Here is a 22266-nt window from a genome sequence, read left to right as displayed (position 1 = left end):
GGCAATCAAGGCTGGGATGGACTGTGCTGTGGAGGGATCCAATAGGTTCTAGCTCTGAGCCTCCAGTCACTCCTCTGCTTCTTGGGGCCTAGAAACCCACCACAGCTCTCCATGTTTCTCCTCCTACAGGCAGGTCCCAGTTGTAGGCTCTCTGCTGGAAATTACACAAGGAGAGAACTTGGGGTTTGCCCAGCCCTCCTCTATACCAGCCTCCCAAGTACCTTGCTCTGGAGAAAAGAGCCCTCCCTCTTGGCTCAAAGTCCATTCACTTCTTTACTTGAAGATACTCCTCCTGAAAATCTGGCAGGAGATCTCCATAACTAGAAAAGGCCAGAAGGACATCACCTCTTATATTTTGTGCCACTCATCTTCCTAGATATGCATAATGGGATTGGCTGACTTCCTGGCAGGGATGCAAGTTTATGAGGGCTGGGAATTTTGTCTGCACTGCTGCCTAAATGATAAGCTAAGATACTGCAAATGCAGGTGATTCACATATGTCTGTACTAAAAAAAAAAAAAAAAAAAAAAAAAAAAAAAAAACCAGCTCCTTCTAGATGGCTTAGGGTCATGTCACCCTCAGTTCACCCCAGGGGTCCCTACTCCAACTACATGTAGATCAGAGCCTCCCCATGAAGCAATCTGAAATATCCACACACCTCCCAGGAGGAGGCACCTGCATGTTGCCTAGCTTCCTTCCTGACAGATGGGTTAGTGCTCGTAAAATGCACTCCTGGGTCCAAATCATGGGCAGATGCTGGGTACTGTCTCATCCTGGACTACATCAAGATGTGTTGAAAATATTCTGGAAAACTCTTTAACTTTGGGACTCTGAATGTGTAGCAGAGGTCAGCAATATCCAAGAGGGTTCAGACAATTGCCCTCTTAAACACCCTGAGCTCCCTGCAACCCACACAAAAGTCAGTAAATGATTCTGATATGAAATAAGCCCACTTTCTACATAAATAGCATAGCCTGGCAGAGCCCCCAAGCCTGGGCACCACTCAATTGGTGCCACTATGTGTTGTCTCCTGGACCAGCTATGGCCTTGACCTCAGGGAAAGGCCTGAATGAACAACAGTTCAGCTCCAGAAGGAAGGCTGTCTCTGAACACACATTCTTCACTGGTCCTCCAAGGAATAAACTTGGCAGTAGCCTTCATGACTTCCAGATTTATTGGCAAACATCTTCAAAGTGTCCACCTTAGAAGCTATTAGGAAAGATGTTCTGCATTTTAGATCCACTTTGAGACCCTCCTCCACCACTTACTGGTGATGACAAATTTACTGATGATACCTTTATTCCCCACACTGCAACTGTAGCTTTCACAAGAGGATTGGAAATGGAGTCAGGGCCTGCTTGCCTCTCAGAGGAAGTTGGTTGTGATGTAGGAAACCGGAACCTGAAGTCTCTGTCCACAGCAGGGGGATGAAATTCTCCAGGTGGAAGTCCTTGAAGAAAGTGGAGACTCCTTCTTCTGTTTGGGAGAGTTCCGTGAAGATCAGAGCCATTTTGAGTTGCTTCTCCAGAAGTGGCCACCAAAGACAAAAAATCGCCAGCTGCCCTTGTCAGCGTCAGGGTTGTATTTAGTGACAGGGATCCTGAATGAACTTCCTCCTATCACAGGTCCCAAAGGGGCAGGAGAGGCTGGTCCAGGGCACTTTCTCCTTCCCCAAGAAACTGAGTGGCCCAGGGGATGTAATCACCTGAGGCCAGGAACTGAGTGCCTGTAGCTTCAGGACACAAGAGGGCAGGAGTTTCCATTCCTCTGACTTCTTAGCGGCTTCAAACTCAGGGGCCATTTCCTGTTTGCCAGTGGAATGAAGCCTCAGGGTGGACCAAGTCCCTCACCCTTCTGAGTGGCTGCTGGTCTTTCTTGTGGCCTTCCCTTCCCAAATGCCACTCTCCAGCATCTATCTTTCCAAGAACACAGAGGCAGCCAGGGATGCCCTGTGCTAGGAGCCCGCCCCTCAGGGGTGATTTGGCGTGTGAGGAGTGATCTTCCAGTCTTTCCTGGCCAGTGGTCTATGCTGTGCCTCTGACCTTGGCTGGCAGCAGGATGAGCAGCCGCTTAGCTCTGTGAGCACCAGGAAGGTGGACCTGAGGCTCCTGGCATGGGTGGAGAATTCTTGAAGTTCCTTGGGAGCAGGGAAAGGCCTCAGCCTCTTGGGTTGCAGTAAATGGTGGGCACAGGGTGCTCAGTCAACACGCATTGGGTGAGGGAGTGCCCCTGTCAGCAGTGGCCTCCTGTTCCCTTTCCATTCCTCCACACTGAGTTGTCTGTCCTTGGGCCTGCTCAGAAGCCTTGGCTATTGTATGGATATTGCCTTCTGGGAGGCTTCTTTGCTCCTAATACTGGGGCCTGGTTTCCTCTGCGTTGAAAGAATTGGGGGCAACAGGCTTGCCTTCCACTGTGCACCAAACAAACCAAAGTGGCTTTCTGCCACCCTGAAAGAAGCAATGTCGCCTCTCCCTAGAGACATGGAGGAAGGGGCACTCACGCCCATGCTTGACACCATGATACTGGACAGACTCTTGACCACTTGACACCATCCTCACTTCTTGATATATTTTGTGCATGAATGAATTTTGAAACCCCAATATTTTCACCTATGTGGGGCTCAAGGAAATGGAAGCAGAGAAATGCCAGCTCCGGGTTATTTCCTGGGGCCTCTGGGTCTCTGTCTGCTCCCACTCCACCTATTTTTGTCACACAGCTCCAGAATCCCAGCAGTCCCTCCTGCTGGGGGGCAATGAACCCACAGAGTCCTGAGACTTCTCATGAGACCATGTTGCATGCGATACCCCATGACCCTGGCTGTTGCCTCTTTCTCAGAATCCAGGTAGTGATGTGGATCCCCTAGAGGGGAGGGAGCTACAGGACTTGGGCACAGGGCTGCTTTGGAGATTGGGAGCCTTCGTACTGTACCCACATGATACCAGGGAAAGAGACATGGGTGCTATTCAACATCTCCCAGAAGCCACTGGCAATTCTGGGGTAAATGAAGGCTCTCTCTGAAAATCAGTCCCTACACGCGTCCAGTCGTGCACAGTCAGGCACAATCAGAGCCAAGAGAGGAGTCCACTTTCCCTCTCTCACTGTAGGACTCGGGGCGGGGTAGAATTGCATGTCATCCCTGGTTCCCCACCTTCCTGTGATGTGTCACCTCTGTGTTTGTGCATGACAGACGCATGACTCCAGCATGACGGTTGCCCAGGTGCTTCACACATGCATGGGCACATACAGGTGATGACCATCTCCAAAGCAGAGGGTGGAAGGAACCGAGGATACATTAGGAAGCTCTGGAGAGCCTGTGAGGCCCCCTGGATTCTTGAGACTCACACCCATGGTCAGAAGGAGGAGATGGGTCTGAACCAGCTCTGTCTCCCCCAACCAGGGGAGCTGCTGGCAGGACCTGGATCTTCCTGGGGAAGAGATCCAGGCTGTGTTGGCAGAACTCTGTCCACTTGTGCATATGCCATGGGAAGATGGCAGCAGCCAGCACCCCAGGTGGCCTTTGGAACCATCATGTGTGAAAAAGGGACTCAGGTAAGGAGTCCCAGAGGAAGTGACCTCACTTCCTTGGCCATGGAACATACAGAACTTGGAACCCTCCTGGCTAGGTCCCAACAGTCTACCTCCAGCCCCTGTCCGTTCACGTGTGTTGACAAGACAAGCAGAGAGCCATGAACTCTTGTGGTCCAGTCCTCGGCGGACACCCTGGCCTCAGGAAAGCCCTTCATAGTGGCCTTTCACGTGCGTGGAGGCGCTGGGTCAGCCGTGGGTCCAGAACACTCTGGCGATTTTTCACAAGGACACCGGAGGTGAGACAAGACGGAGAGTTGCAGGTGACCAGAGTCTAACCTGCTTCTGCAACTCCCCTTGGGACAGCCTCAGACCCTCACCGAATGTGAGTGGGTGTGGGTGTGTGTTTCCCTCATTTCAACTGAGAATTAGACAGGAAGGAAAGCCTTTTGTTTGGTTTTTAACTTGACTGTAGGACAGTGAGACATTTTGCAGATGATACTGTTTCCTGGTTGAAATGTCCCTCTTTGCTCCCTGAAACTAGGGAGATGACAAGCGTTCATCCCTGGCTGTGTCCCGTCTGGTGGACAGCTTCACCTCACTGGTCCGCCAGGAATTGGAGAAGGACCTCGTGAACGTCCTGCAGAGGGGGCACTCCTCCTGGGTGGAAGGATTGTTGTGCAGACGCCCAAAGGTGCTCAGCATCCAGAAAGTGCTGGAGCTCCTCAGTCAAAGGTGTGTATAACCTCCAGGCCCCGGGACATGGCCATCTCTTGGCGTGGTGGGTGGGATACCAGGCACCACTCTGGACCTCTGGCAACTCTGTGGGATGTGGGATATTCACAGGAGAACCCCGCCAGGGTGTTGAGCCAACCAAGTAGGATGAGCCCTAGGAGTGTAGGTCTCAGGCCTTGTCCACTGGGCTAGGCTTCCAAGGCCTCAGGACTTCCCCTGGGGAGGCCTGTCCTGGCCCTGTGGGGAACTCTTCTGCCTCAGCCCAGCTGGACAGAGGCCTCAGGAAGAGCAGTTTGCACCCTGGGGAAGGAGCATGTGGCTTGCATGTGGAAGGGCCCCTGACCTGCCTGGAGGCAGAGCAGGACAGCTGGGGTGGATGGAGGGGGACCTGGTTGGGTTCATTCATGGGCCCAATAGATGTGAAGCACCTGCCCTTGGCAGGCACATGGCCTATCCATTAGGAAGCAGTGCACACACACCTCCCAGTCCTCCTGAGCTTTCACTATTGGCAGAAAGTTAGTCAAAGCCACCGGGCGTCTTGGCGCATGCAGGGCACATGATATACGAGGTGACATTCTCCTGGCCTTCTCTAGGTATGAGGACCAGCAGCAATGCATGGAGGAAGTCTTCCTTCCGGGGCAGAAGTGAGTGATTTGGGGGCCACGAGAGTGGGCTTCTGACTCCAGGGCCACTTGGGGAACCTTGGCAGTGGATGGGTCAGCAAAAACGCAGGCATCCACATTCTGTGACTTGTGGCACACGGATGTGGTCTGGTGATCTCCCTCTGGAGTGGGCACAGATAGCTGTGGTGGGATTCTGGGTAGCTAAGGACCGCAGGTGTGGCTGGCGCCTCAGAGCCTGGCCCTGTGAGCATCCCTTTCCTCCACAGCCAATCCCAGCCACAATGGCACTCACTTTTCTCTATTGAGGCAAATTTGGGGAGCCCCCGATGCACAGGAGAGGGGAGCCTCATTCCCACACGTGGCCCTCACAGGCCGTCCCCCTTCTCGCCCTACTGCATGGGACCTGCTTGGCCACTCTCTGGGAAGCCCATCATCCGGGTGGTCCAAAGGGGCTTCCAGCTCAACGTGATGCACAGTCGCTCATGGCTCCCTGCCCCACTCCTATGTCCCCAGCGCCTTCTGCTCCACCGTCCAAATGTGGCTCTACCTGTACCCAGAAGATTTTGTGGGGTCCATGGACAGCCTGAGGAGTCTCAGGACCTTCTTGCTCCACACCATGCCGCAGTCAGGGCTGACAGTCCAGGTGGAGAGCCTCCTGACGGGGCTGGAGAACACGGATCCCAGTGAGTCCAAGGCCTGTGATGAGGGGGCCTGGGGGGGGGGTGACCTCATGTGTGTGTCCGGGACACTCTGCCGCTCCTACTGGGAACTGGCCTGTGGTCCCCAGCCCAATACTCCTGACCCCACCTGCAGCTGGAGGGCCCTCGTCCGGGAAGAAGTCCTGGTGCCGGGATAGGGGCTGGGCCATTCTCACAGCCAGGGTTCTTCTGAGAATCGGGAAAGACCCAGGGAAAGGCAGTCATGTTGGGGCTCTTTTCTCTTGCAGCTGCCTCTCCAGGAAAAACCCTCCATTAAACAGGGCCAAACACCAGAGGCACCAGGTCACCCATCTCTCAGGCCAGCACCCACTCCACGTGTGCTGGAAAGTTGACACTGCACTAGATCTCATGTCTCCTCTGGCCCCTCTACCTTTGTGAGCTCCTGAGGACTACTCAGTTCCAGATCCCCACCACGCCTCTCCTCTTCCTCTCCTCTGGAATCTCCTGGACTTCTAAAATTTATTTCCTTATGTATTTACTTCTTGTTTGTTTATTTATTTATTTGTTTCCTTCTTTCTTTCTTTCTTTTATTTATTCATTGCCTTTCTTATTTATTTGTTTATATAGTTATTAATTATCTGGTTTGGTTTGAGTTTTGTTTTGTTGTTTCAGGTTCTTTCATTGTTGTTATGGTTATTTTGCTATAAGTTTTCATGTTGAGATTGTTGTGTTAAAAAGTATGGTAATAAAGTTTTACATTGTGTGATATCAAGTTGCCTGCTCAATCCATTCCCAAGGCTGTGCCACCACCAACACTGTGTAACTTCGATGGGAGAGATCCCAGAGGAGCACATGGGTCTTGTAGGGGAGAACACACACTGGTCATTCCAGAAGAGGTGAGATAGAGGCCCCTGAGTATGGGGGAGAGGTGACTGCCTAAAAGGTTGAGGATCCCATGCCACCAGAAGGGGCTGCTTTTCTGGGGGCAATGCCCTTAGGACCATGGAAATGGAATGTAGAATCCAACAGAAGAGGTGTCTTTGCCAGTGTGGTCACACGTAGGTCTCCTGCTCTCCAATGTGGAGTGGAACCCCCAACCCCTACCTGAGTGGTAGGAACTCAAATGGAAATGTGATGGCAAGTGGAACTCTCCTGCCAACTCTGGGTCTCAGGCTTTGGGCCCATGTCATTGAATCCATGCCAAGACACCATGCAGAATTGGAAGAGCACATGAGTTCCTGTTCAGGAGCCACATTTTCCTCATGCAAAGCCCTGAAACGTGATGGTTGACCTATTTCAAACAACATCTTTCTTCTTTACTTTTTTCTTTGTTTTTGTCTTCTTTCGCAGTAATGTGCAAAGATACCAGGGTGCTCTGCTACCGAGGTTCTTGGGTAGGACTCTTTCTTTGAGCATTTTGTGAAAAACTCCCTCATTGGCGAAGACTGGCACAAATTCTGAGATCCTCCTGCCTGGATCACGCAGGATGTTGATAGCCACAGGCCCAGTATGAAGATTGACTGAGAGCACTGCTCCAGATGTTTGAGGGTGGAGTGTATGTGTCAAAGCCCTCGTCTAAGGAACTTACACACATTGGATCCTGGTAATGTCATGCAAACAAATCCACAGAAGTGACACGTCCAAAACACAGCCTTCAGGACCAGGCCAAGGATAGCCAGCCATAATAAACGTTGGAATTTGTCAGATTCAGAGCCTGGGTGCTGTCTCCTTGAGTCAGGGAGAGCTGCTGTGGGTGGGGCCCTCTTTTGGTACAGTGCAGCCCTTTAGATGCCTAGGAGGTGAGGATGCCCCACCACCTATCACCCCTATACCTGACCCGCAAGAAGATAACATACTTCCTAGTACCTTAGAGACAGGTGCCCGCACTCTGGATGCTGAATGTCATAGGAATGGGGGGTGGGGGGGTGATTTGCAGATGGTGTGCAGTGACCTAGGCAGATGGTCTGAATGGGGGATCTCATCAGAGGAACACTGCAACATCACTACTAAACCTCAGAGTATCCATTTGCTTTTGCTTTTGAGCTCCTGGCTGACTTTCAAGGTGACCATCATTGTTTCAGTTGACATGATGGAGGTTCAGCAATATGGAATTCAGTGCCTTGGATCATCCTGCTTTGTGCTAGATTGGCTCCAGCTCATAAGGACCCACACCTGTGTGTGCAGTGAGCAGATGGGATGTCCAATACCAGCCTGCATCGAGGGCCTAGTAGAGGTGACTGGGTTGATGAGGTTGTCTCACCACAGTCATCCTCCAGTGAGGTAGCCTGTAGTCAGGGACACGGCGGCAGGTGTGTTCCAGTAGTAGCCAGGCTTCTCGCCCCAGAGTTCACATTCTTTCCAAATGCTATGGGCCAGGATCCAGGGCGTGCAGACACTGAAGACCCTGTGAGGGCAGGATTGCAAATGGAAGGCTGCACCCTGCAATTAGAGAGACCTGGTCTCAAAATGAAGCATCAAAGGAGCTGTGGATGGAGCTCAGGGGCAGAGCATCCTGGGTTCAATGGTCCATACTGGAAAGACAGAAAATACCCTGTGTTTCAGAACCCAGGCACAGAAGTGCACTCTGCGAACGGCAAACTACTTGGGAATCTAAGTCTCCTTGGACATCAGGAGAGCCTGGGCAATTTTTCTGAGTCTGTCTTAAAAAGAAAAAGTGTGGAAGGTGGACCTCACTACTAGAGAAGCCTTGCATCAGAATTCTTCCAGTTCTTTCAAATGAGAATATTCAAGTGCAATTTTCTCTTAGAGCAAAATTTTTATATCTCTGCCATGTTGAAGAGGCTGAGCTGAAAACAGGGTTACCTTCGCCAACTTACAGCCTAAGACTTGAAGTCAGAAAACCAAGTGCTGGAAAAGGGCAAGTCTCACTATTATAGGCATTTCCCCCACCCCATGGGTCCTGCTCATCAGAGAAAGAACTTTCAGAAAGAAATGGCCTGTGACCAACACTGCCTGAGGCTCTTCCTATCTAGGGCCTGCTCTTGTATTTGGGTTCATACCCTGGTCTTGACTCTGCTGATTTTGAAGAAATACCAGAGGCAAAGGAATACCAAGATTTTCCCTTCTCCTTCATTCCTCCACAGGCCTTGATGTCTGTTTCCCACTCTTGCAGCTTCTCAATCAGATCCTGTTTCTTGTGCATGCTTCTTCCAGTGACACATCCTGGTCTGGCCTTGCACACCAGCATGTGGAAAAGAAAAAATTTACAACATGCAGAAGAAAAAGTATGCATCTGGAAGAGAGGAAGGCAGGGCTGTTGTTACCCCCTTTGCATAGGAATGCATTCCATATCAACTCTCTTTATACCTCCTGTCAGAAAAAATAACAGGGATTAGTTTTTTTAAAAATTTTAAATTTATATAGAAATGCCTCCCACAAGTGAAATCAAAAGAGAATCTTTCCCAGTCTTCCTTCATGTCATGCAATACTCTGTAGAACTGAGGAGACATAGAAGCCCCCTGCAGCACTGAAGTGTTTGTCCATGGTGGCCAATGGACTCCTGTCTCTGACCAGAGATCATGCCCCAGTATGTCACTGAGTTTGTGTGGGTACTGGAGCCCTGTGTTGGGTCTGTCCATAAGTTTGCACATGTGTGAACCACACCATTCATGGTTGTTGTTTTGCCTGCTTCCACATGCAGGCATTCTGTCTCACCTGTTTCGAAGTGGCTCATTGGAATATTGCACTTTTAATTCCTTGCAATTCCTTCAAGACCCACAAATACTTTCCTATAGGGGAACCAAAAGCCTTTTAAAATTTGTATGAAAGTATGAAGTTTGGGGAAAACATATGAGTCTCTACAGTTCCTATGTAAGTTGTTCTACCTTTCATTAAGTAATTGATCTCTTTTCACAATACTAGTGAATGGGGCCTGATGCTCTCATCCAATTTAATGTTTTTTCCACAGAGGCTAGACCCCTTTGCCTCTCTCTCTCTTTCTCTTTTGCTTGCTCTTGCTCTCTCTCTCTCTCTCTCTCTCTCTCTCTCTCTGTGTGTGTGTGTGTGTGTGTGTGTGTGTGTGTGTGTGTTGAATGTACCCAGGGGTGCTCTCCCGCTTAGTTACTTTCCCTTTCTTGTATGTATTTACATACTTTTTTCTTTAATTTTACTTTAGGTTTCCTTTAGTTTGCCTGGGCTGGCCTTGAACCTGACATTCTCTTGGCTCAGTTCCCCTGAGTGGCATTAGAGCTGGGTGCACCTCTCCCTAAGCACACACTCTAAAGCTGAGCCCAGCAGCAGGTTGTTGTTTATGGAGCACTCCTCTGTGTCTGCAGTCTGCATGCTGGACAGTTGATTATTCCAAACAAATTAGACACTATTGCTTTGCCATGCAAGATGATGCACATTTTTAATTCCAATGACCGTGTTTGCTGTTGCAAGAGGACCATGAGTCCCTGGCCTGTCATGACGGGGCTCTTTTCTCTTTCACCTATGTCTCCTGGATAAAACCTCAATTAAACCCAGGAAACATCAGAGGCACCAGGTCCACAATCTCTCAGGCCATCCCCCTCTCCACCTCTGCTGGAAAATGGACACTGCCTAATGCTCATGTCTCCTCTGACACCTTTACCTTTGTGAGCTCCTGAGGATTACGCAATGCCAGATACCCCACTTGGCTCTCTTTTTCCTCTCCTCCCGAGTTTCTGAGTTTTTCTGTTTTGTTTGTTTTCTTGTTTGTTTTATGTTTTTGTTATTGTTGTTTGTTTTTATGATATGATATTTCATGTTGAGAAAAGTATGGTAAATTTTGGGGTATATGATTTTATGTTGTGATATAAAATATGTCATTTTTCATAATCTTAGATTCATTTCTATGTGCAAATTACTTTTAAATCATTTAGAACAAAGATAGTTGAGAAAGAGATATCATATTTACAGTAAAATTGTAATAATTATTGGATCTAAATAGTGAGAATACTTGTGCTCATCATCAGGCACTCAAGTGCATGTGTAATCCCTGCTGCTTTAGACTTGGGCAGTGAGATGGCAATTTTCAAGAGAGCCTTTAAACTTAGCAAACTCCTGTCTCATAATAAAGTAAAGCTTGACTGTGTAGCTCAATAATAGTATACTAGGTTTAATCCGCAGTAACATAAAGAAACAAACAAGAACTGGTGGTCATCCAATTATTCTTGAACCTTTGTTTAAATGTGAAATCCCTCCAACAAACTTTCAACGTTGTAGTTGTGCATTATGGCCACATGGTGGCAACAGACTCACTTTGGAACTTCTGTAAGAGCACTCCTGTGGTCAAAGGAGTAGTAAGAAATCAGTACTTCAACATCTCTTTCATTGCTTCCTCTACGAGGAGAAATGTGTAAAACATTTTAGAAGGCAGGCATCCTTGAGAAAACTTAAAATACGAATGAGTGATTAACATTCAAGTTGCAATATTGTAAAGTAGAAGAAACACTAAAGAAACAAGGATTAGTAACCCGGGAGAGATTTGGGTTCTAGACCTGGCTCTGCAGCAGATTAATTTTGTGACCTGACCAGGAAACCTGTGACTAAGTCTCACATATGAAATGAGGATCTTTGGCTTTCTTTCCACTTGTAAAAATACTTGCTTCCCTTTTATTTCTACTTGCATATGTTCATTGTCTAATAATGTATTTTTTGAGTGTGGAGTCTTCAGATACAAGAATTACAGATGAGCTCAATTTTTATGCTGTTGATGTAGAAATTATATATGTATATATATATATATATATATATATATATATATATATATATATGCATTTGTGCTTATAGATGCCTTAAAATATCTCTATGAAACAAATCTCTTTGCAAAACAGAAGATTTTTTACAAAACAAAACAAAACCAAGTTTAATTAGTGGGTACTAAGTTCAGAGTAAAAAGTTCTGTTGTGCTGTTGCATAATAGGGTTACTGTGGAGAAGGATAATATACTGTATATTCAAAAAGAAAACTAGAAGAAAGGATACTGAATGTTTTCACCATAAAATAATGCTTTAGGAGACAGATTAAATTTACCTTGATGTGAACATTACACAAATACCCATGTATCTAAACACTATATATCACCCCCTAAATATTCACAATTTTTGTTTTACTTTTTAGCTTAAAACTTAATGTAAATATCCAACACCCCAATATCTGCAATTTCTTTTATAGAAGCAAATTGTTGAACTGATCTACAGCCTCATTAGCAAAGTGGAATCATTGTGATTTAAGTCACTGAATTTGAGTTTGATTAGTCATGCAGCAAACAACTAACCCTGATGGCAACATATAGTTATATTTGTGCTTATTTATTCTAACTTTATTTCAGCACTATTTTAATTAATCCCTTGAATTAAATTTGAAATGGTTTTGAACAATTTGTTACCATTTTGTTTCATTTGATTTATTTGACAGTTTGGAGGCTTTGCTTTAGGAATTATTCTTCTGTGTTGGTTTTGTCTGTTTTCAAATAATAACTGCAATGGATCCTAATTTAGGAAAGAACTTGGACAAACCAAAAGCACCTCAATTAAATACTAAACAAATGCTAAATGGCATAAAAATATTTTTAAAATAAATCCAAGTAAATGATTATTTAGCTTAGTGCAATAACAATATTGACAGAGAATGAAATTGAGAATATATTTAATACAAACAATATACCAAGACTGAAAGTGAAATAAAATTTCAAAGAAAACAGTATTTACTGCATTCTGAAACAATAATAGGAAGCTCCATAGAAGACAGATGTAGATTCTTGAAAATTACTGCAGTTGTCAATAGTTAAAGAAGAAAATAAGAGCATTCAGTCAGAAAAACAACACAAATGAAAGCATTCTTGTCCCATAAAGCATCTTCTAAAATTATCCTATGGATTACCAAAAATTTCCTACAGAGCTTAAACCCTGACATGGAAGAGTTAAAGTTGTTTTTTGTTTGTTTGTTTGCTTATTTGTTTGTTTGTTTTGTATATTCATTCATTCAGTAATCACTGAGAGTTTACCGTATGCTAGGCATTTTCCTGGTTTTTATTATATATCAGTGAAGAAAGAGGCAAAAATAATTGTTATGGAGCTACTTCTATATACATATGAATCCACCTTTCTAATGTTTTTCCAGTTTTCTAGCTTGTTTTCTTTATATTAGCTTCCCAAATTTAAATGAAACAGTATATAATAATTGGGTATATTTTTTTCATACTTTAAATCTGCAAATAGTGATGGATAAAAATATGTGAACACAAACTTGTGAACAGAAGTTTACCTGGAGAGTAATTTCACTCAGAATTGGCATTATATTTAGTGTCAAGTACACTCTGGTTTTACAGTATTCAAATTTTTATTTTGAAAGCGTCCTGAGCATGCTGAGAAAGAGTGAAACCGAGTGCAATCAAACTTCAGCTCTATTTCCACTAGTGGACTACCTCCAACATGTTGACAAGTCATTAATATGGTTTTATGTAAAAATGTGGATGTGTAACCGATGTGATTCTGCAACTTGTATTTGGGGTAAAAATGGGAGCTGATAACCCATTTGAATCAAATGTATGGAAGATGATATGCCATGAGCTTTGTAATGTTTTGAACAACCAATAAAAAAAAAATTAAAAAAAAAATCATTCTGTGTTTCTGCTTTACTGTTTGAAAAATAGTGCTTTTGGGAAAACCACTCTTGCCACACTGTTGAGGCTCCAGGCAAGCCACATGTGTGAGGAAAGCCTTGGGACCCAGTCACCACCACATGCTAACTGTACACAGATCTCAAGCACAAAACGCTGACCAGTTCAGTAGATAGATGAAACTAATTATTTAGCCCGAGAACCATGCTGGCTTCATGAAAGAAGTTCGAATCTGTGAGAAACCACTAGGGAGTTTTAAATTAAAGAGACAAGATTTTAATTACCTTTAAAACCAGCTCAGGATGGCTCCTCCCAGCTCCAGCCTGAAGCCACCTATTGTGGCAGCTAGGTTTAATGAAGAGGCTAGTGAGAGAAAGAACATGCCAGGGATTGGACTTTTATTGGGGAACAAAAAATTCTGGGGAAAATCCCATCCAATGAAGATTAAGGGGGGCAGCATCCCAAGGTCAGGGATGACAGTTGGGTTTTGGGGTAGTGGCTAGACACACCTCTGCACAGATAAGCCCTTAGACCTGGAGAAGGGTGGGGAAAGCTCTGACACAGCTGTCCCTAAGTGCCTCTCACCCAGCCAGGGAGGTAACTCAAATCACGTGCTAGGATGGCCTCCCACATAATTATATAACTATTCATTTGTAAAAAAAAAAAAAAAATTTTTGAGCATCTATTCTGTGTCATAATCATTCATTGATAACAATACAAAGAAGGACCTTATTCTCACAGAATTTACATTCCCCTGGAAAGGCCCTCATAATAAGATTGGCAGCAGCAACAATAAAAAAATAAGTAAATAAAAATAAATAAGCAACTTAAATTAATGAATAATCCAGTTTCATTTGTTGTAGAGAAAGTAGATATTGCAAAGGGACAAAATGGGCAAACATGTTCTGACTAATATCATTTTTGTTTTTATTCTGTTTAGCTTGTTTGAAAGGGGAAAAAAGCAGTCACAAAATCAAAACAAAATGAAAATTAAAAAAAAATAAGTGAGGTTATAATGTAACAGAATGGAGTTTATTACAAAAAGTCAAATCCTATTTCAGAAAATTGAGAAGAAGAAATAAATTACATATTTTTAAAAGAGATTTAGAGGAAAAATTATTTTAAAAATTAACATTTAATTTGAGCCTTCTACAATTACTAGCACCTGCGGCTGGGCTGATATGAGGGAAAGCTGCTTGGCCATCCCAGGGTGGGGAAAGAATAAAGAAACTGGGTGATAGAGGGTCTTAGGTTTATGCATTAAACTGTGAAATCAGAAAATGTGAGGATGTGTTTGGGGAATGATGAGGATTCAGTGTCCCTGGACCATGTCTTTAAGTGGAAAGGGTCTTTTTTCCTTTGTAAGAAAAATGGAGTGGTTCAGGCTCCCTCATATCTCTCTCTCTCTCTCTCTCTCTCTCTCTCTCTCTCACACACACACACACACACACACACACACACACACACACACACACACACACAAGCTGAAATTGGTACCAGGAAGCAAAGTTGTTGCCATGACTAACCTGAACATGTGTTTCATAAATCTTTGGAGCTGGTTTGCTGAATGTGCAGTTAGAGGGGGGTTTCTGAATAGTTTAGAAATTCAAGTTGCCAAACCTTTAGATTGTTGTAAGTGGAACTTCATAGGGGATTCTGGTGGAACTCAGAAGACCAAAATACCTATTGGACACATCACAACAACAAAGGCTGGGCTTATGAGGTTTCAGAGGAGGAAGACTCTATTGGAAATTGGACAAGAGGCCATTTATGTTGTGTTTTGGCAAAGACATGATCTACATTGTGTCTGTGTCCTGAGACTTTCTGTGAGTCTGAATTTAAAGGTGATGGACTAACTTATTTGACGGAGGAAATTTCAAGGTATCCCAGCGTTCAGGTGGTGATATGGATATGGCTGGCAGCTTTTTGCCAAGTTTACTGTGATATCAGAAGCAGAAAGAAGAGCAGCAATATTTGAAAACTGTCCCATTTGACCAGAAAGGTGTGAGTAAAACTGTGGTTGAAGAAGTTATGGTTGTTAAAGACATTACAGTCAGTAAAGAAATTGTGACATTAAAGCAATAGGTATGTGTGCAGCTCCTGAATTTGGTAGGTCAGACCCAATAGACAATGAAGACACTCTTTATACAAGATAGCATTTATTTTAGGAACAATATGGAAGCAAGAGCAAAAAAAGCAAAAGTGGACAGCAAAAGAGGAAGAGCTGAAAATACATCATCAATTCAAGGAAACAGCAACCCGTGAAGTCATGCAGCTGAGGAGTCCTGGGCAGCTCTTCAGGTTCTGACTGGGAAGTCCTGGGCAGAGTGGCTTTTCCATGGGTGAAGCTCCAAAGTCTATTCCTCCTTAAATACAAGGTAGAACAAAGAAAGCTCAGTTCTAACAACCTGCAGGACCTAGTGATCTGCTCAAGGACACTTATCCCCACAGCCTGGCCAGCTCCTAGAAGGCAGGGAGTGATAGCTTTGAGATAAGTGAACAACTCAGAGTGCTCAAGAGTGAGCCAAACCCACCCAGAAGGCCGCCTTCTTTAGATGTTCCATCAAGGGTGTGCAAAGGTCACAGCTGGCACATGGAGAGGGAAGATCTTTCATATGTTCCTTAGTCCTTTAGAAATGCTGAAGACTTTATCCAGAGATACAGGAAAGTTGGCTTCAGAGCAGCACAGGTACAACCATACCCATTTTAGGCTCAAGGGAGTAAAGGTAAAAATTTCTTTGAAAAGAGACCAGTGAAGCACCCTGTTTACACAGGGGAACTTAGGAAGCTATTTCACTGGGTTCAGTTGCTCAGACACTCGGAGGTTCCTGTAGCCATGGTCCCAGGAGGCTTAGCTACTGACTCCTGCTTGAGGTGATGGCAGATCTTGGCATCAACCTCATGGTGCTTGTAAGCACAAATGAAGGCCATGGGAGCAGCCCTCACAGAACAGCAATGCCTTTTACTTGGCTGTCAGGCATCAGAAGGGCTCACTTTCTGGGTAGAAATGGCCTCTGGTTATAGGAGAGGTCTGGGTTTTTATAGGTTACTCTGAAAGGTGAGTTAATCATTGGAGACATTGTCAGAATGTGTCAGTTTGGGTGTTCAGGAAAAAAACTGAAACTTGTTTTTACTGGAAAAGGATGGAGGGTCTCCGTGCTTATCTTTTTGCTCCAGGGGTCATTATATTGTGAAGAATCAATGTTTAACCCGGGACTGCCATTTTAGGATTGATGTGTGCATCCTTCTCAGAGATTGTCTTGTCACTGGGAAAGGATTAATTGGGAAAGAATCAATGTTTTTGCCTTCTTCCTTCCTCCCTTCTCCCAGGTCACATTGTCTTGGGTTGTCATTTTCCATATCCTTCAGTGCTGGTCCTTCAGGAACCAGAGTTACAGGTCTTGGAGGCTTCCACTAAGATTTCAAAGGAAGGTCAGGGAGATCAGACAAATTGCAACAGGTTAGAAGTCCCTACAGGACTGCCCCGGAAACGGTAGTGCCTGAGGATACAGCAAGAAAGCAAAAGCTGCACTGGAGACCCCTGAGATTAAGAGATGCCATTAACATGGGGTATCTTTGGAAGAAAGCTGTAGGAATTGAGCAGAAACAAGCCAAGAGAGAGGTCATGTGGCCTGCAACCAGGAAGGCCACAGGGGCAAGGTTCACCATGCTCTGTGCCCCAGATGCTAGAGGCGGAACTCCAGGACTTGTTTGCCCTGCTGGGTTTCAGTCTTTCTTTGTCCATTTCTTCTTTCGATGCTCTTATTTCTTTGTTACATAATGAAAATATCTAGTGTGTGCCATTATATATTGGATATATATAATTGGCTTTTGGTGTTTTACAGAGGTTCATGGTAAGAGTTTACCTTGAGGATCACGAGACTTTGGGTTTGGATGTTTGAGTAATGGTGGAACTCTTAAGATTATGAGAACACTTGGAAATAGATTAAATGCATTTTGCCAGGGATGGGGGTACCAGGGATTAAACTCTGGGGCACTCAACCACTGAACCACATTCCCAGCTCTGTTTTTGTATTTTATTTAGAGACAAGCCTTGCCATTGCTGCGATTGGCTTTGAACTCACAATACTCCTGCTTCAGCCTCTAAAGCTACTGGGATTACAGGCATGCACCACCATGTATTTTGAATTGGGAGATGGGCATGAGCTTTTGGGGAACAGGGGTAGAATGTTATGGTTCTTATATGTGGCCTCATGTGTGCGATAATGCAAGAACATTCAGAGGTGAAATGATGGGGTTAAGAGAGTTTTTAATCTAGTCAGTGTAATACTCCACAGATATGGATTAACTGAGCCATAGCTGTAGGCAGATAGGATGTGGCTGGAGGAGGTAGGTCACTGGGGATATGCCTTCAGGGTTTATATTTTGTCCCTGGTGAGTAGAGTGCTCTCTCTCTCCTTCCTGGTTGCCCTGCCTTGAGCAGCTTTCCTCCTCCACAGTTCTGCCTCACCTCAGACCCAGAGCAATGGAAATGGCCATCTAGGAACTGAGACCTCTGAAACCATGAGTGCCAAATAAAAGTTTCCTCCTCTGAAATTGTTCTTGTCAGGTCTTTTGGTCATAGCGGTGGAAAAGCTGACTAAAATAAAGGGATAACAAAAAGTAGATGAAATTTTGAGATGAGATGGATGTCCACAAATATAAGTAATTGTTGCTTCTGGATTAATTAGATTTAGTGTGGAAAGTGTGTACAAAGGGGAGGAGGTAGCTTCAGGGCTTGGCCACTAGAGGTCATTAGTCAAAGTTTTAACATATATTTGGGAAAGTGAAAGTCTATTCTTTGGCTTTGGCCCATAGATGTTCATTGATTAACTTCTCTTTCTCTCTCTCTCTCTCTCTCTCTCTCTCTCTCTCTCTCAGGACAATATAACCCAAATTTATTAACTTTAAGGAACAATAATTTAAGATACAAGAGTCCCATACTATAGGAATTCAAAGACTATACAATAAAAGGAAACTGACAAATGGTCAGCTAATACACAACCCAATCAGTTAACAAACAAGGCCAAAGATCAATACAAGTCATGCACCATCTTCTGTGTAACACCTTGGGTTTTTTTATTTCAGAGGTAGACTTATCTAAACTGGCTGTTAACTATACCTCTACCTGAAATTAACATTTGAATGAACATGTTTTAATAGAACCTTCCAGCACTGATTTCCTACTGGTTAAAGAATTCACCAGGTGATGCTCATATATAGGCAAATGTTAGAATAGTTAGAACAAAGTCTTCAAGATAATACGTGGTGATTTTTTCCCCCAAAACAAATAAAACCTAAATAGACATAGAGTAAAACATATTTTCTAATTAAAGAGTCAGGCAAAAATGATCAAGTCTCAACAGTATCTATTTACAAAGTTAGAAATAAACACAACATCTAGGAGAGCCCATTTCAGTTCTGGTTTCACCACTATTAATAGAAAAGCTGAGACAGGTCACTTTGTCTAAGGATGACCTGAAAAGTCATAATAGCATCTTAAATCCAAAGAGCCTTTAAGTCTTTTCATACCAAGTAGAAATTGAGGAAAGTACAATCTGAGAAACAATGATACTGTTCCTCACATGTCACTGGGTCACTAGTAGTCACCCAAATCACATCTCAATTCACAGTGACTTAAGTTAGAAGCGCCTTGCCCTGAAAGACATGCTGACACCCTATCTGGGGTCCAGAATAAAATATACGAATTGTCTTCTACTGGCACCAGCTGACTAAAGTCTACATATGCACAGGACTGACTTAAAAATCTATTAAATACTTCAGTTCTTTAAAGAAAACAAAATCTAAATTACATATGAGTCAACAGAAGTTTAACTTTAGTTGTTTAGTGAATTTTGAATTGGCCATTAGTGGTAAATACAACACTTTGCATTTGTTGTAGACACCAAACTAATCAGGCTTTTCCCTTGACAATACAATGATCATTTGTGTGTAAAGTGCCAGTTTTATTTACAAACTATTTAAGTAAACTTTAAAGTCTTCTTTGTAGCAGTGAGACTGACACCTTAACTGTCTGGTGGTTGTAACTGATGTTCAATCCTGCTGGGGCAGGCTTGCTTGAGGGTCCCTCACTTTGAAGCCGGGATTGTCATCATTAGTGCTATGAAGCTGGATAGCTGCTTGCAAAAGCCAACAAGGATTCTGAGATAGCTGCACAGTTTTTTAGATGCCATTAATCAACGTATGGACAATGGTGTAGCTGGTAGATTCATTTTAGCTGATTTGGGGGGATGGGGGGTAGGTGATAAGGGAGGGGGAAAAATCAGCCAAATAAAAGCACATCTTCTGTTCATTTAAAAGTTAGCATCCAAGGTAAAAGAATTATCTGTTGGATTTGACATCACTCCCATCCTCTGATACTTGCCTACTCTCTTCTCAAAGAAGTTAGTCTTCCCTTCTAGTGAAATATTCTCCATAAAGTCAAATGGATTTTCTACTTTGAAAACCTTGTTAAAGCCCAGCTCCAGCATAAGCCTATCTGCCACAAATTCAATGTACTGCTTCATCAAAGTGCAATTCATCCCAATCAGCTTCTCAGGCAAGGCTTCTGTGAGGAACTCCTGTTCTACCCTGACGGCTTTGATAATTGTTTCTTTTACTCTCTGCTCTGATGGTTTGTGCAGCAGGTGTTTGAACATCAGGCAGGCAAAGTCACAGTGTAAACCCTCATCTCTGCTAATAAGTTCATTGGAAAATGTGAGGCCCGGCATCAGTCCCGTTTCTTGAGCCAGAAAAGAAGATTCCCTCCACAGCTGCAAAGGCTACAACACGTTTTCCATAAGTAGCCTCTTTGTCCCCAATCCAATGCAAGGCCCAATCGGCTTTCTTCTTCACACAAGGCATTGTTACAATGGCATTGAAGAGAAATTCCCTTTCTTTGGAGTCTTTAATGTAAGTATCAATAAGGAGACTACACATTTCAGAATGTATGTTTTCCATGGCAATTTGGAAGCCATAGAAACAGCGGCTTCTGTAATTTGAACTTCTTGGCTAAATCGCTCCACCAAATTCTCCTTTACTATGCCATCACTTGCCACAGAGAAAGCCAGAACGTGGGATATAAAACATCTTTCCTCAGGCTTCAGGGCTTCCCAGTGCTGAATGTCTTTGGAAAGAGCCACCTCCGAGGCTGTCCAAAAGGAAGCCTCAGCTTTCTTACACATCTGCCAGACACCATGGTATTCCACAGGAAAGATGACCAAGCGGCGGGGGTTCTCTCCCAGTAGTGGTTCATCCTCCACACTGGGGGCAGCTACTTTAGTTTTGGGCTCCACGGGATCCTGGAAGATCCTCCTCGCGGTCTTGCTGGCCAGGATATAGGTTGCGCTGAGGGCCTTGGGCATGTTCTCCTTGTTGGCCAGGCTGAGCCCCTTCAAGTGGGGCGCAGACCCAGAGCATGGTGGTGGCGGTGGCAGACGTGGAGACAGCAGTGACAAACATGGCTAAGCTGGACCCCGAGCCTTCCCTTATCTCTTCCACCTTCAGTCTACCAGCCTTTATGATTATGTTTAGTGCATCTCAGATTTTTCTTTTATATCCAAGAGTGGAATTGCTGGATCATATGGTTGTTCAATTTTTAATTTTTTTTCTTGAGGAAACTCCATACTATTTTCATTCCCACCAACACTGTACATTGTTCCCTTGGGTGCCATACTAAGTATCTCTTATGATTGTGACCTAGAGTTCCAATTCATTTCAATGAACATTTACTCAAATACTGCAGCCAAATATTTTCCCCTAATGGTTTTTAAACCTACTTAGAGATGGTTGGACATGAAAGTCATGGAGATTTTGCTTCATTCATAGTCTGAGTTTTACATCCTTTATTGTTTGAGGGCATCACAGCAGTATAGTATCTAATATTATTTTAGTTAATTATTTAACATTGAAATAGAAATGACAGTGATAGAGTACTTAACTTCTTAGGTTAGCTTCACTGGAAAACTTTCTTGTAGACATATGCTTTAGATCTATTTGCCTTTAGTCCAAAGAAGGGGGTTAAAAAGGTCAATGTGTAGAATAAATTCTGAGCTAAATGAATGGACTTACAGAGTCTTATCCTGAATCATTTTAAAATGTTATTATGGTCACCTTTCCAAGAGGTGTGATTGCACATTGTCAGTTATGGAAACATTTCTTCAGATTTCTATTCTGTTACTGTCATTACAGGTCTTATTCCAGAAGTGTCATAAACTTTAAAATATAAGTATTATTATGTTTTTTTTTGTTTTATGATATTTTCACTTAAGATGTTTTCCTAAATAATTTGTTTCCCATATAATTTTCATAAGATAAATTATAGTTAGATTTTAATATACTTATGGCAGGTCAAAACATGTTAATAAGTGTTATAAATTTTCAATCCTGGGAAATAAAATCAAGATATTTTGGTCATTATACTACTGGAATTTTTATAATTAAATTTGGCATTGAGTGTTCAGGGTAAGTATATGTCTACTTTTACACAAATTTTATTAATTTATTGTAAATTCAATATCATTACTTGTCTCCCTAGGAAAATGTGGCATATTTTTAGAAAAGTGAACATTCAAGGGATCTAAAAGAATAAATACTTCTTTTTGGTTTTACATTAATTCACCCAACTGAAGAGCTGAAGAAAACATGTCATTTATATTTTTATTAGAATAATGAAAGATATGATTACATTTTGGTTGTAGTTTGTGAGCCATAGAAAGAAGGAGATGTGGAAGAAAGGAAGTGTTTAGAAAATTAAACTGGGAAGGCCTGTGGAAGGGTGAGAAGAGCCAAAAACCTGTATTAGTCCATTTTCTGTTGCTATAACAGAACATGAAGAGGAAAAGAAGTTATTTCTCACAGTTCTGAAGGCTGAGAATTCCAATACCAAGGTGCCAGCACTGGGTGAGGGCTTCTTGCTGCATCATGACATGGCGGAGGGCGCCATGTGGAGAGAGCTCTCTTGCATTTCAACCACTCCCATGGTAACGGTATTAAGCTAATTTGTGATGATGGAGCCTGCATGGCTTAATATCTTAAGGGGCTTACCTTTGAATACTGTTGCAATGACAATTAAATTTTAGCAAGAGTTTTGAAGGGGACATCCAGACTATAGTGGATCCCT

At 43.7% G+C, this 22266-nt stretch overlaps 2 pseudogenes; both read right to left on the bottom strand.

Moving 5' to 3' along the window:
- The window catches only part of LOC143398348 (homeobox protein OTX2 pseudogene), a 30656-nt pseudogene extending 29146 nt beyond the window's left edge, over positions 1 to 1510 (bottom strand).
- A 17949-nt stretch (positions 1511 to 19459) lies between these two features.
- LOC143396688 (ribonucleoside-diphosphate reductase subunit M2 pseudogene) lies at positions 19460 to 20542 on the bottom strand (annotated as a pseudogene).
- Positions 20543 to 22266: the final 1724 nt, after the last annotated feature.

The sequence above is a fragment of the Callospermophilus lateralis genome, chromosome 4 (assembly GCF_048772815.1).
Source record: "Callospermophilus lateralis isolate mCalLat2 chromosome 4, mCalLat2.hap1, whole genome shotgun sequence".
In the NCBI taxonomy this organism is placed as follows: domain Eukaryota; kingdom Metazoa; phylum Chordata; class Mammalia; order Rodentia; family Sciuridae; genus Callospermophilus; species Callospermophilus lateralis.
The sequence above is the reverse complement of the archived record's forward strand: the minus strand, read 5'-3'. Positions and strand labels throughout refer to the sequence as shown.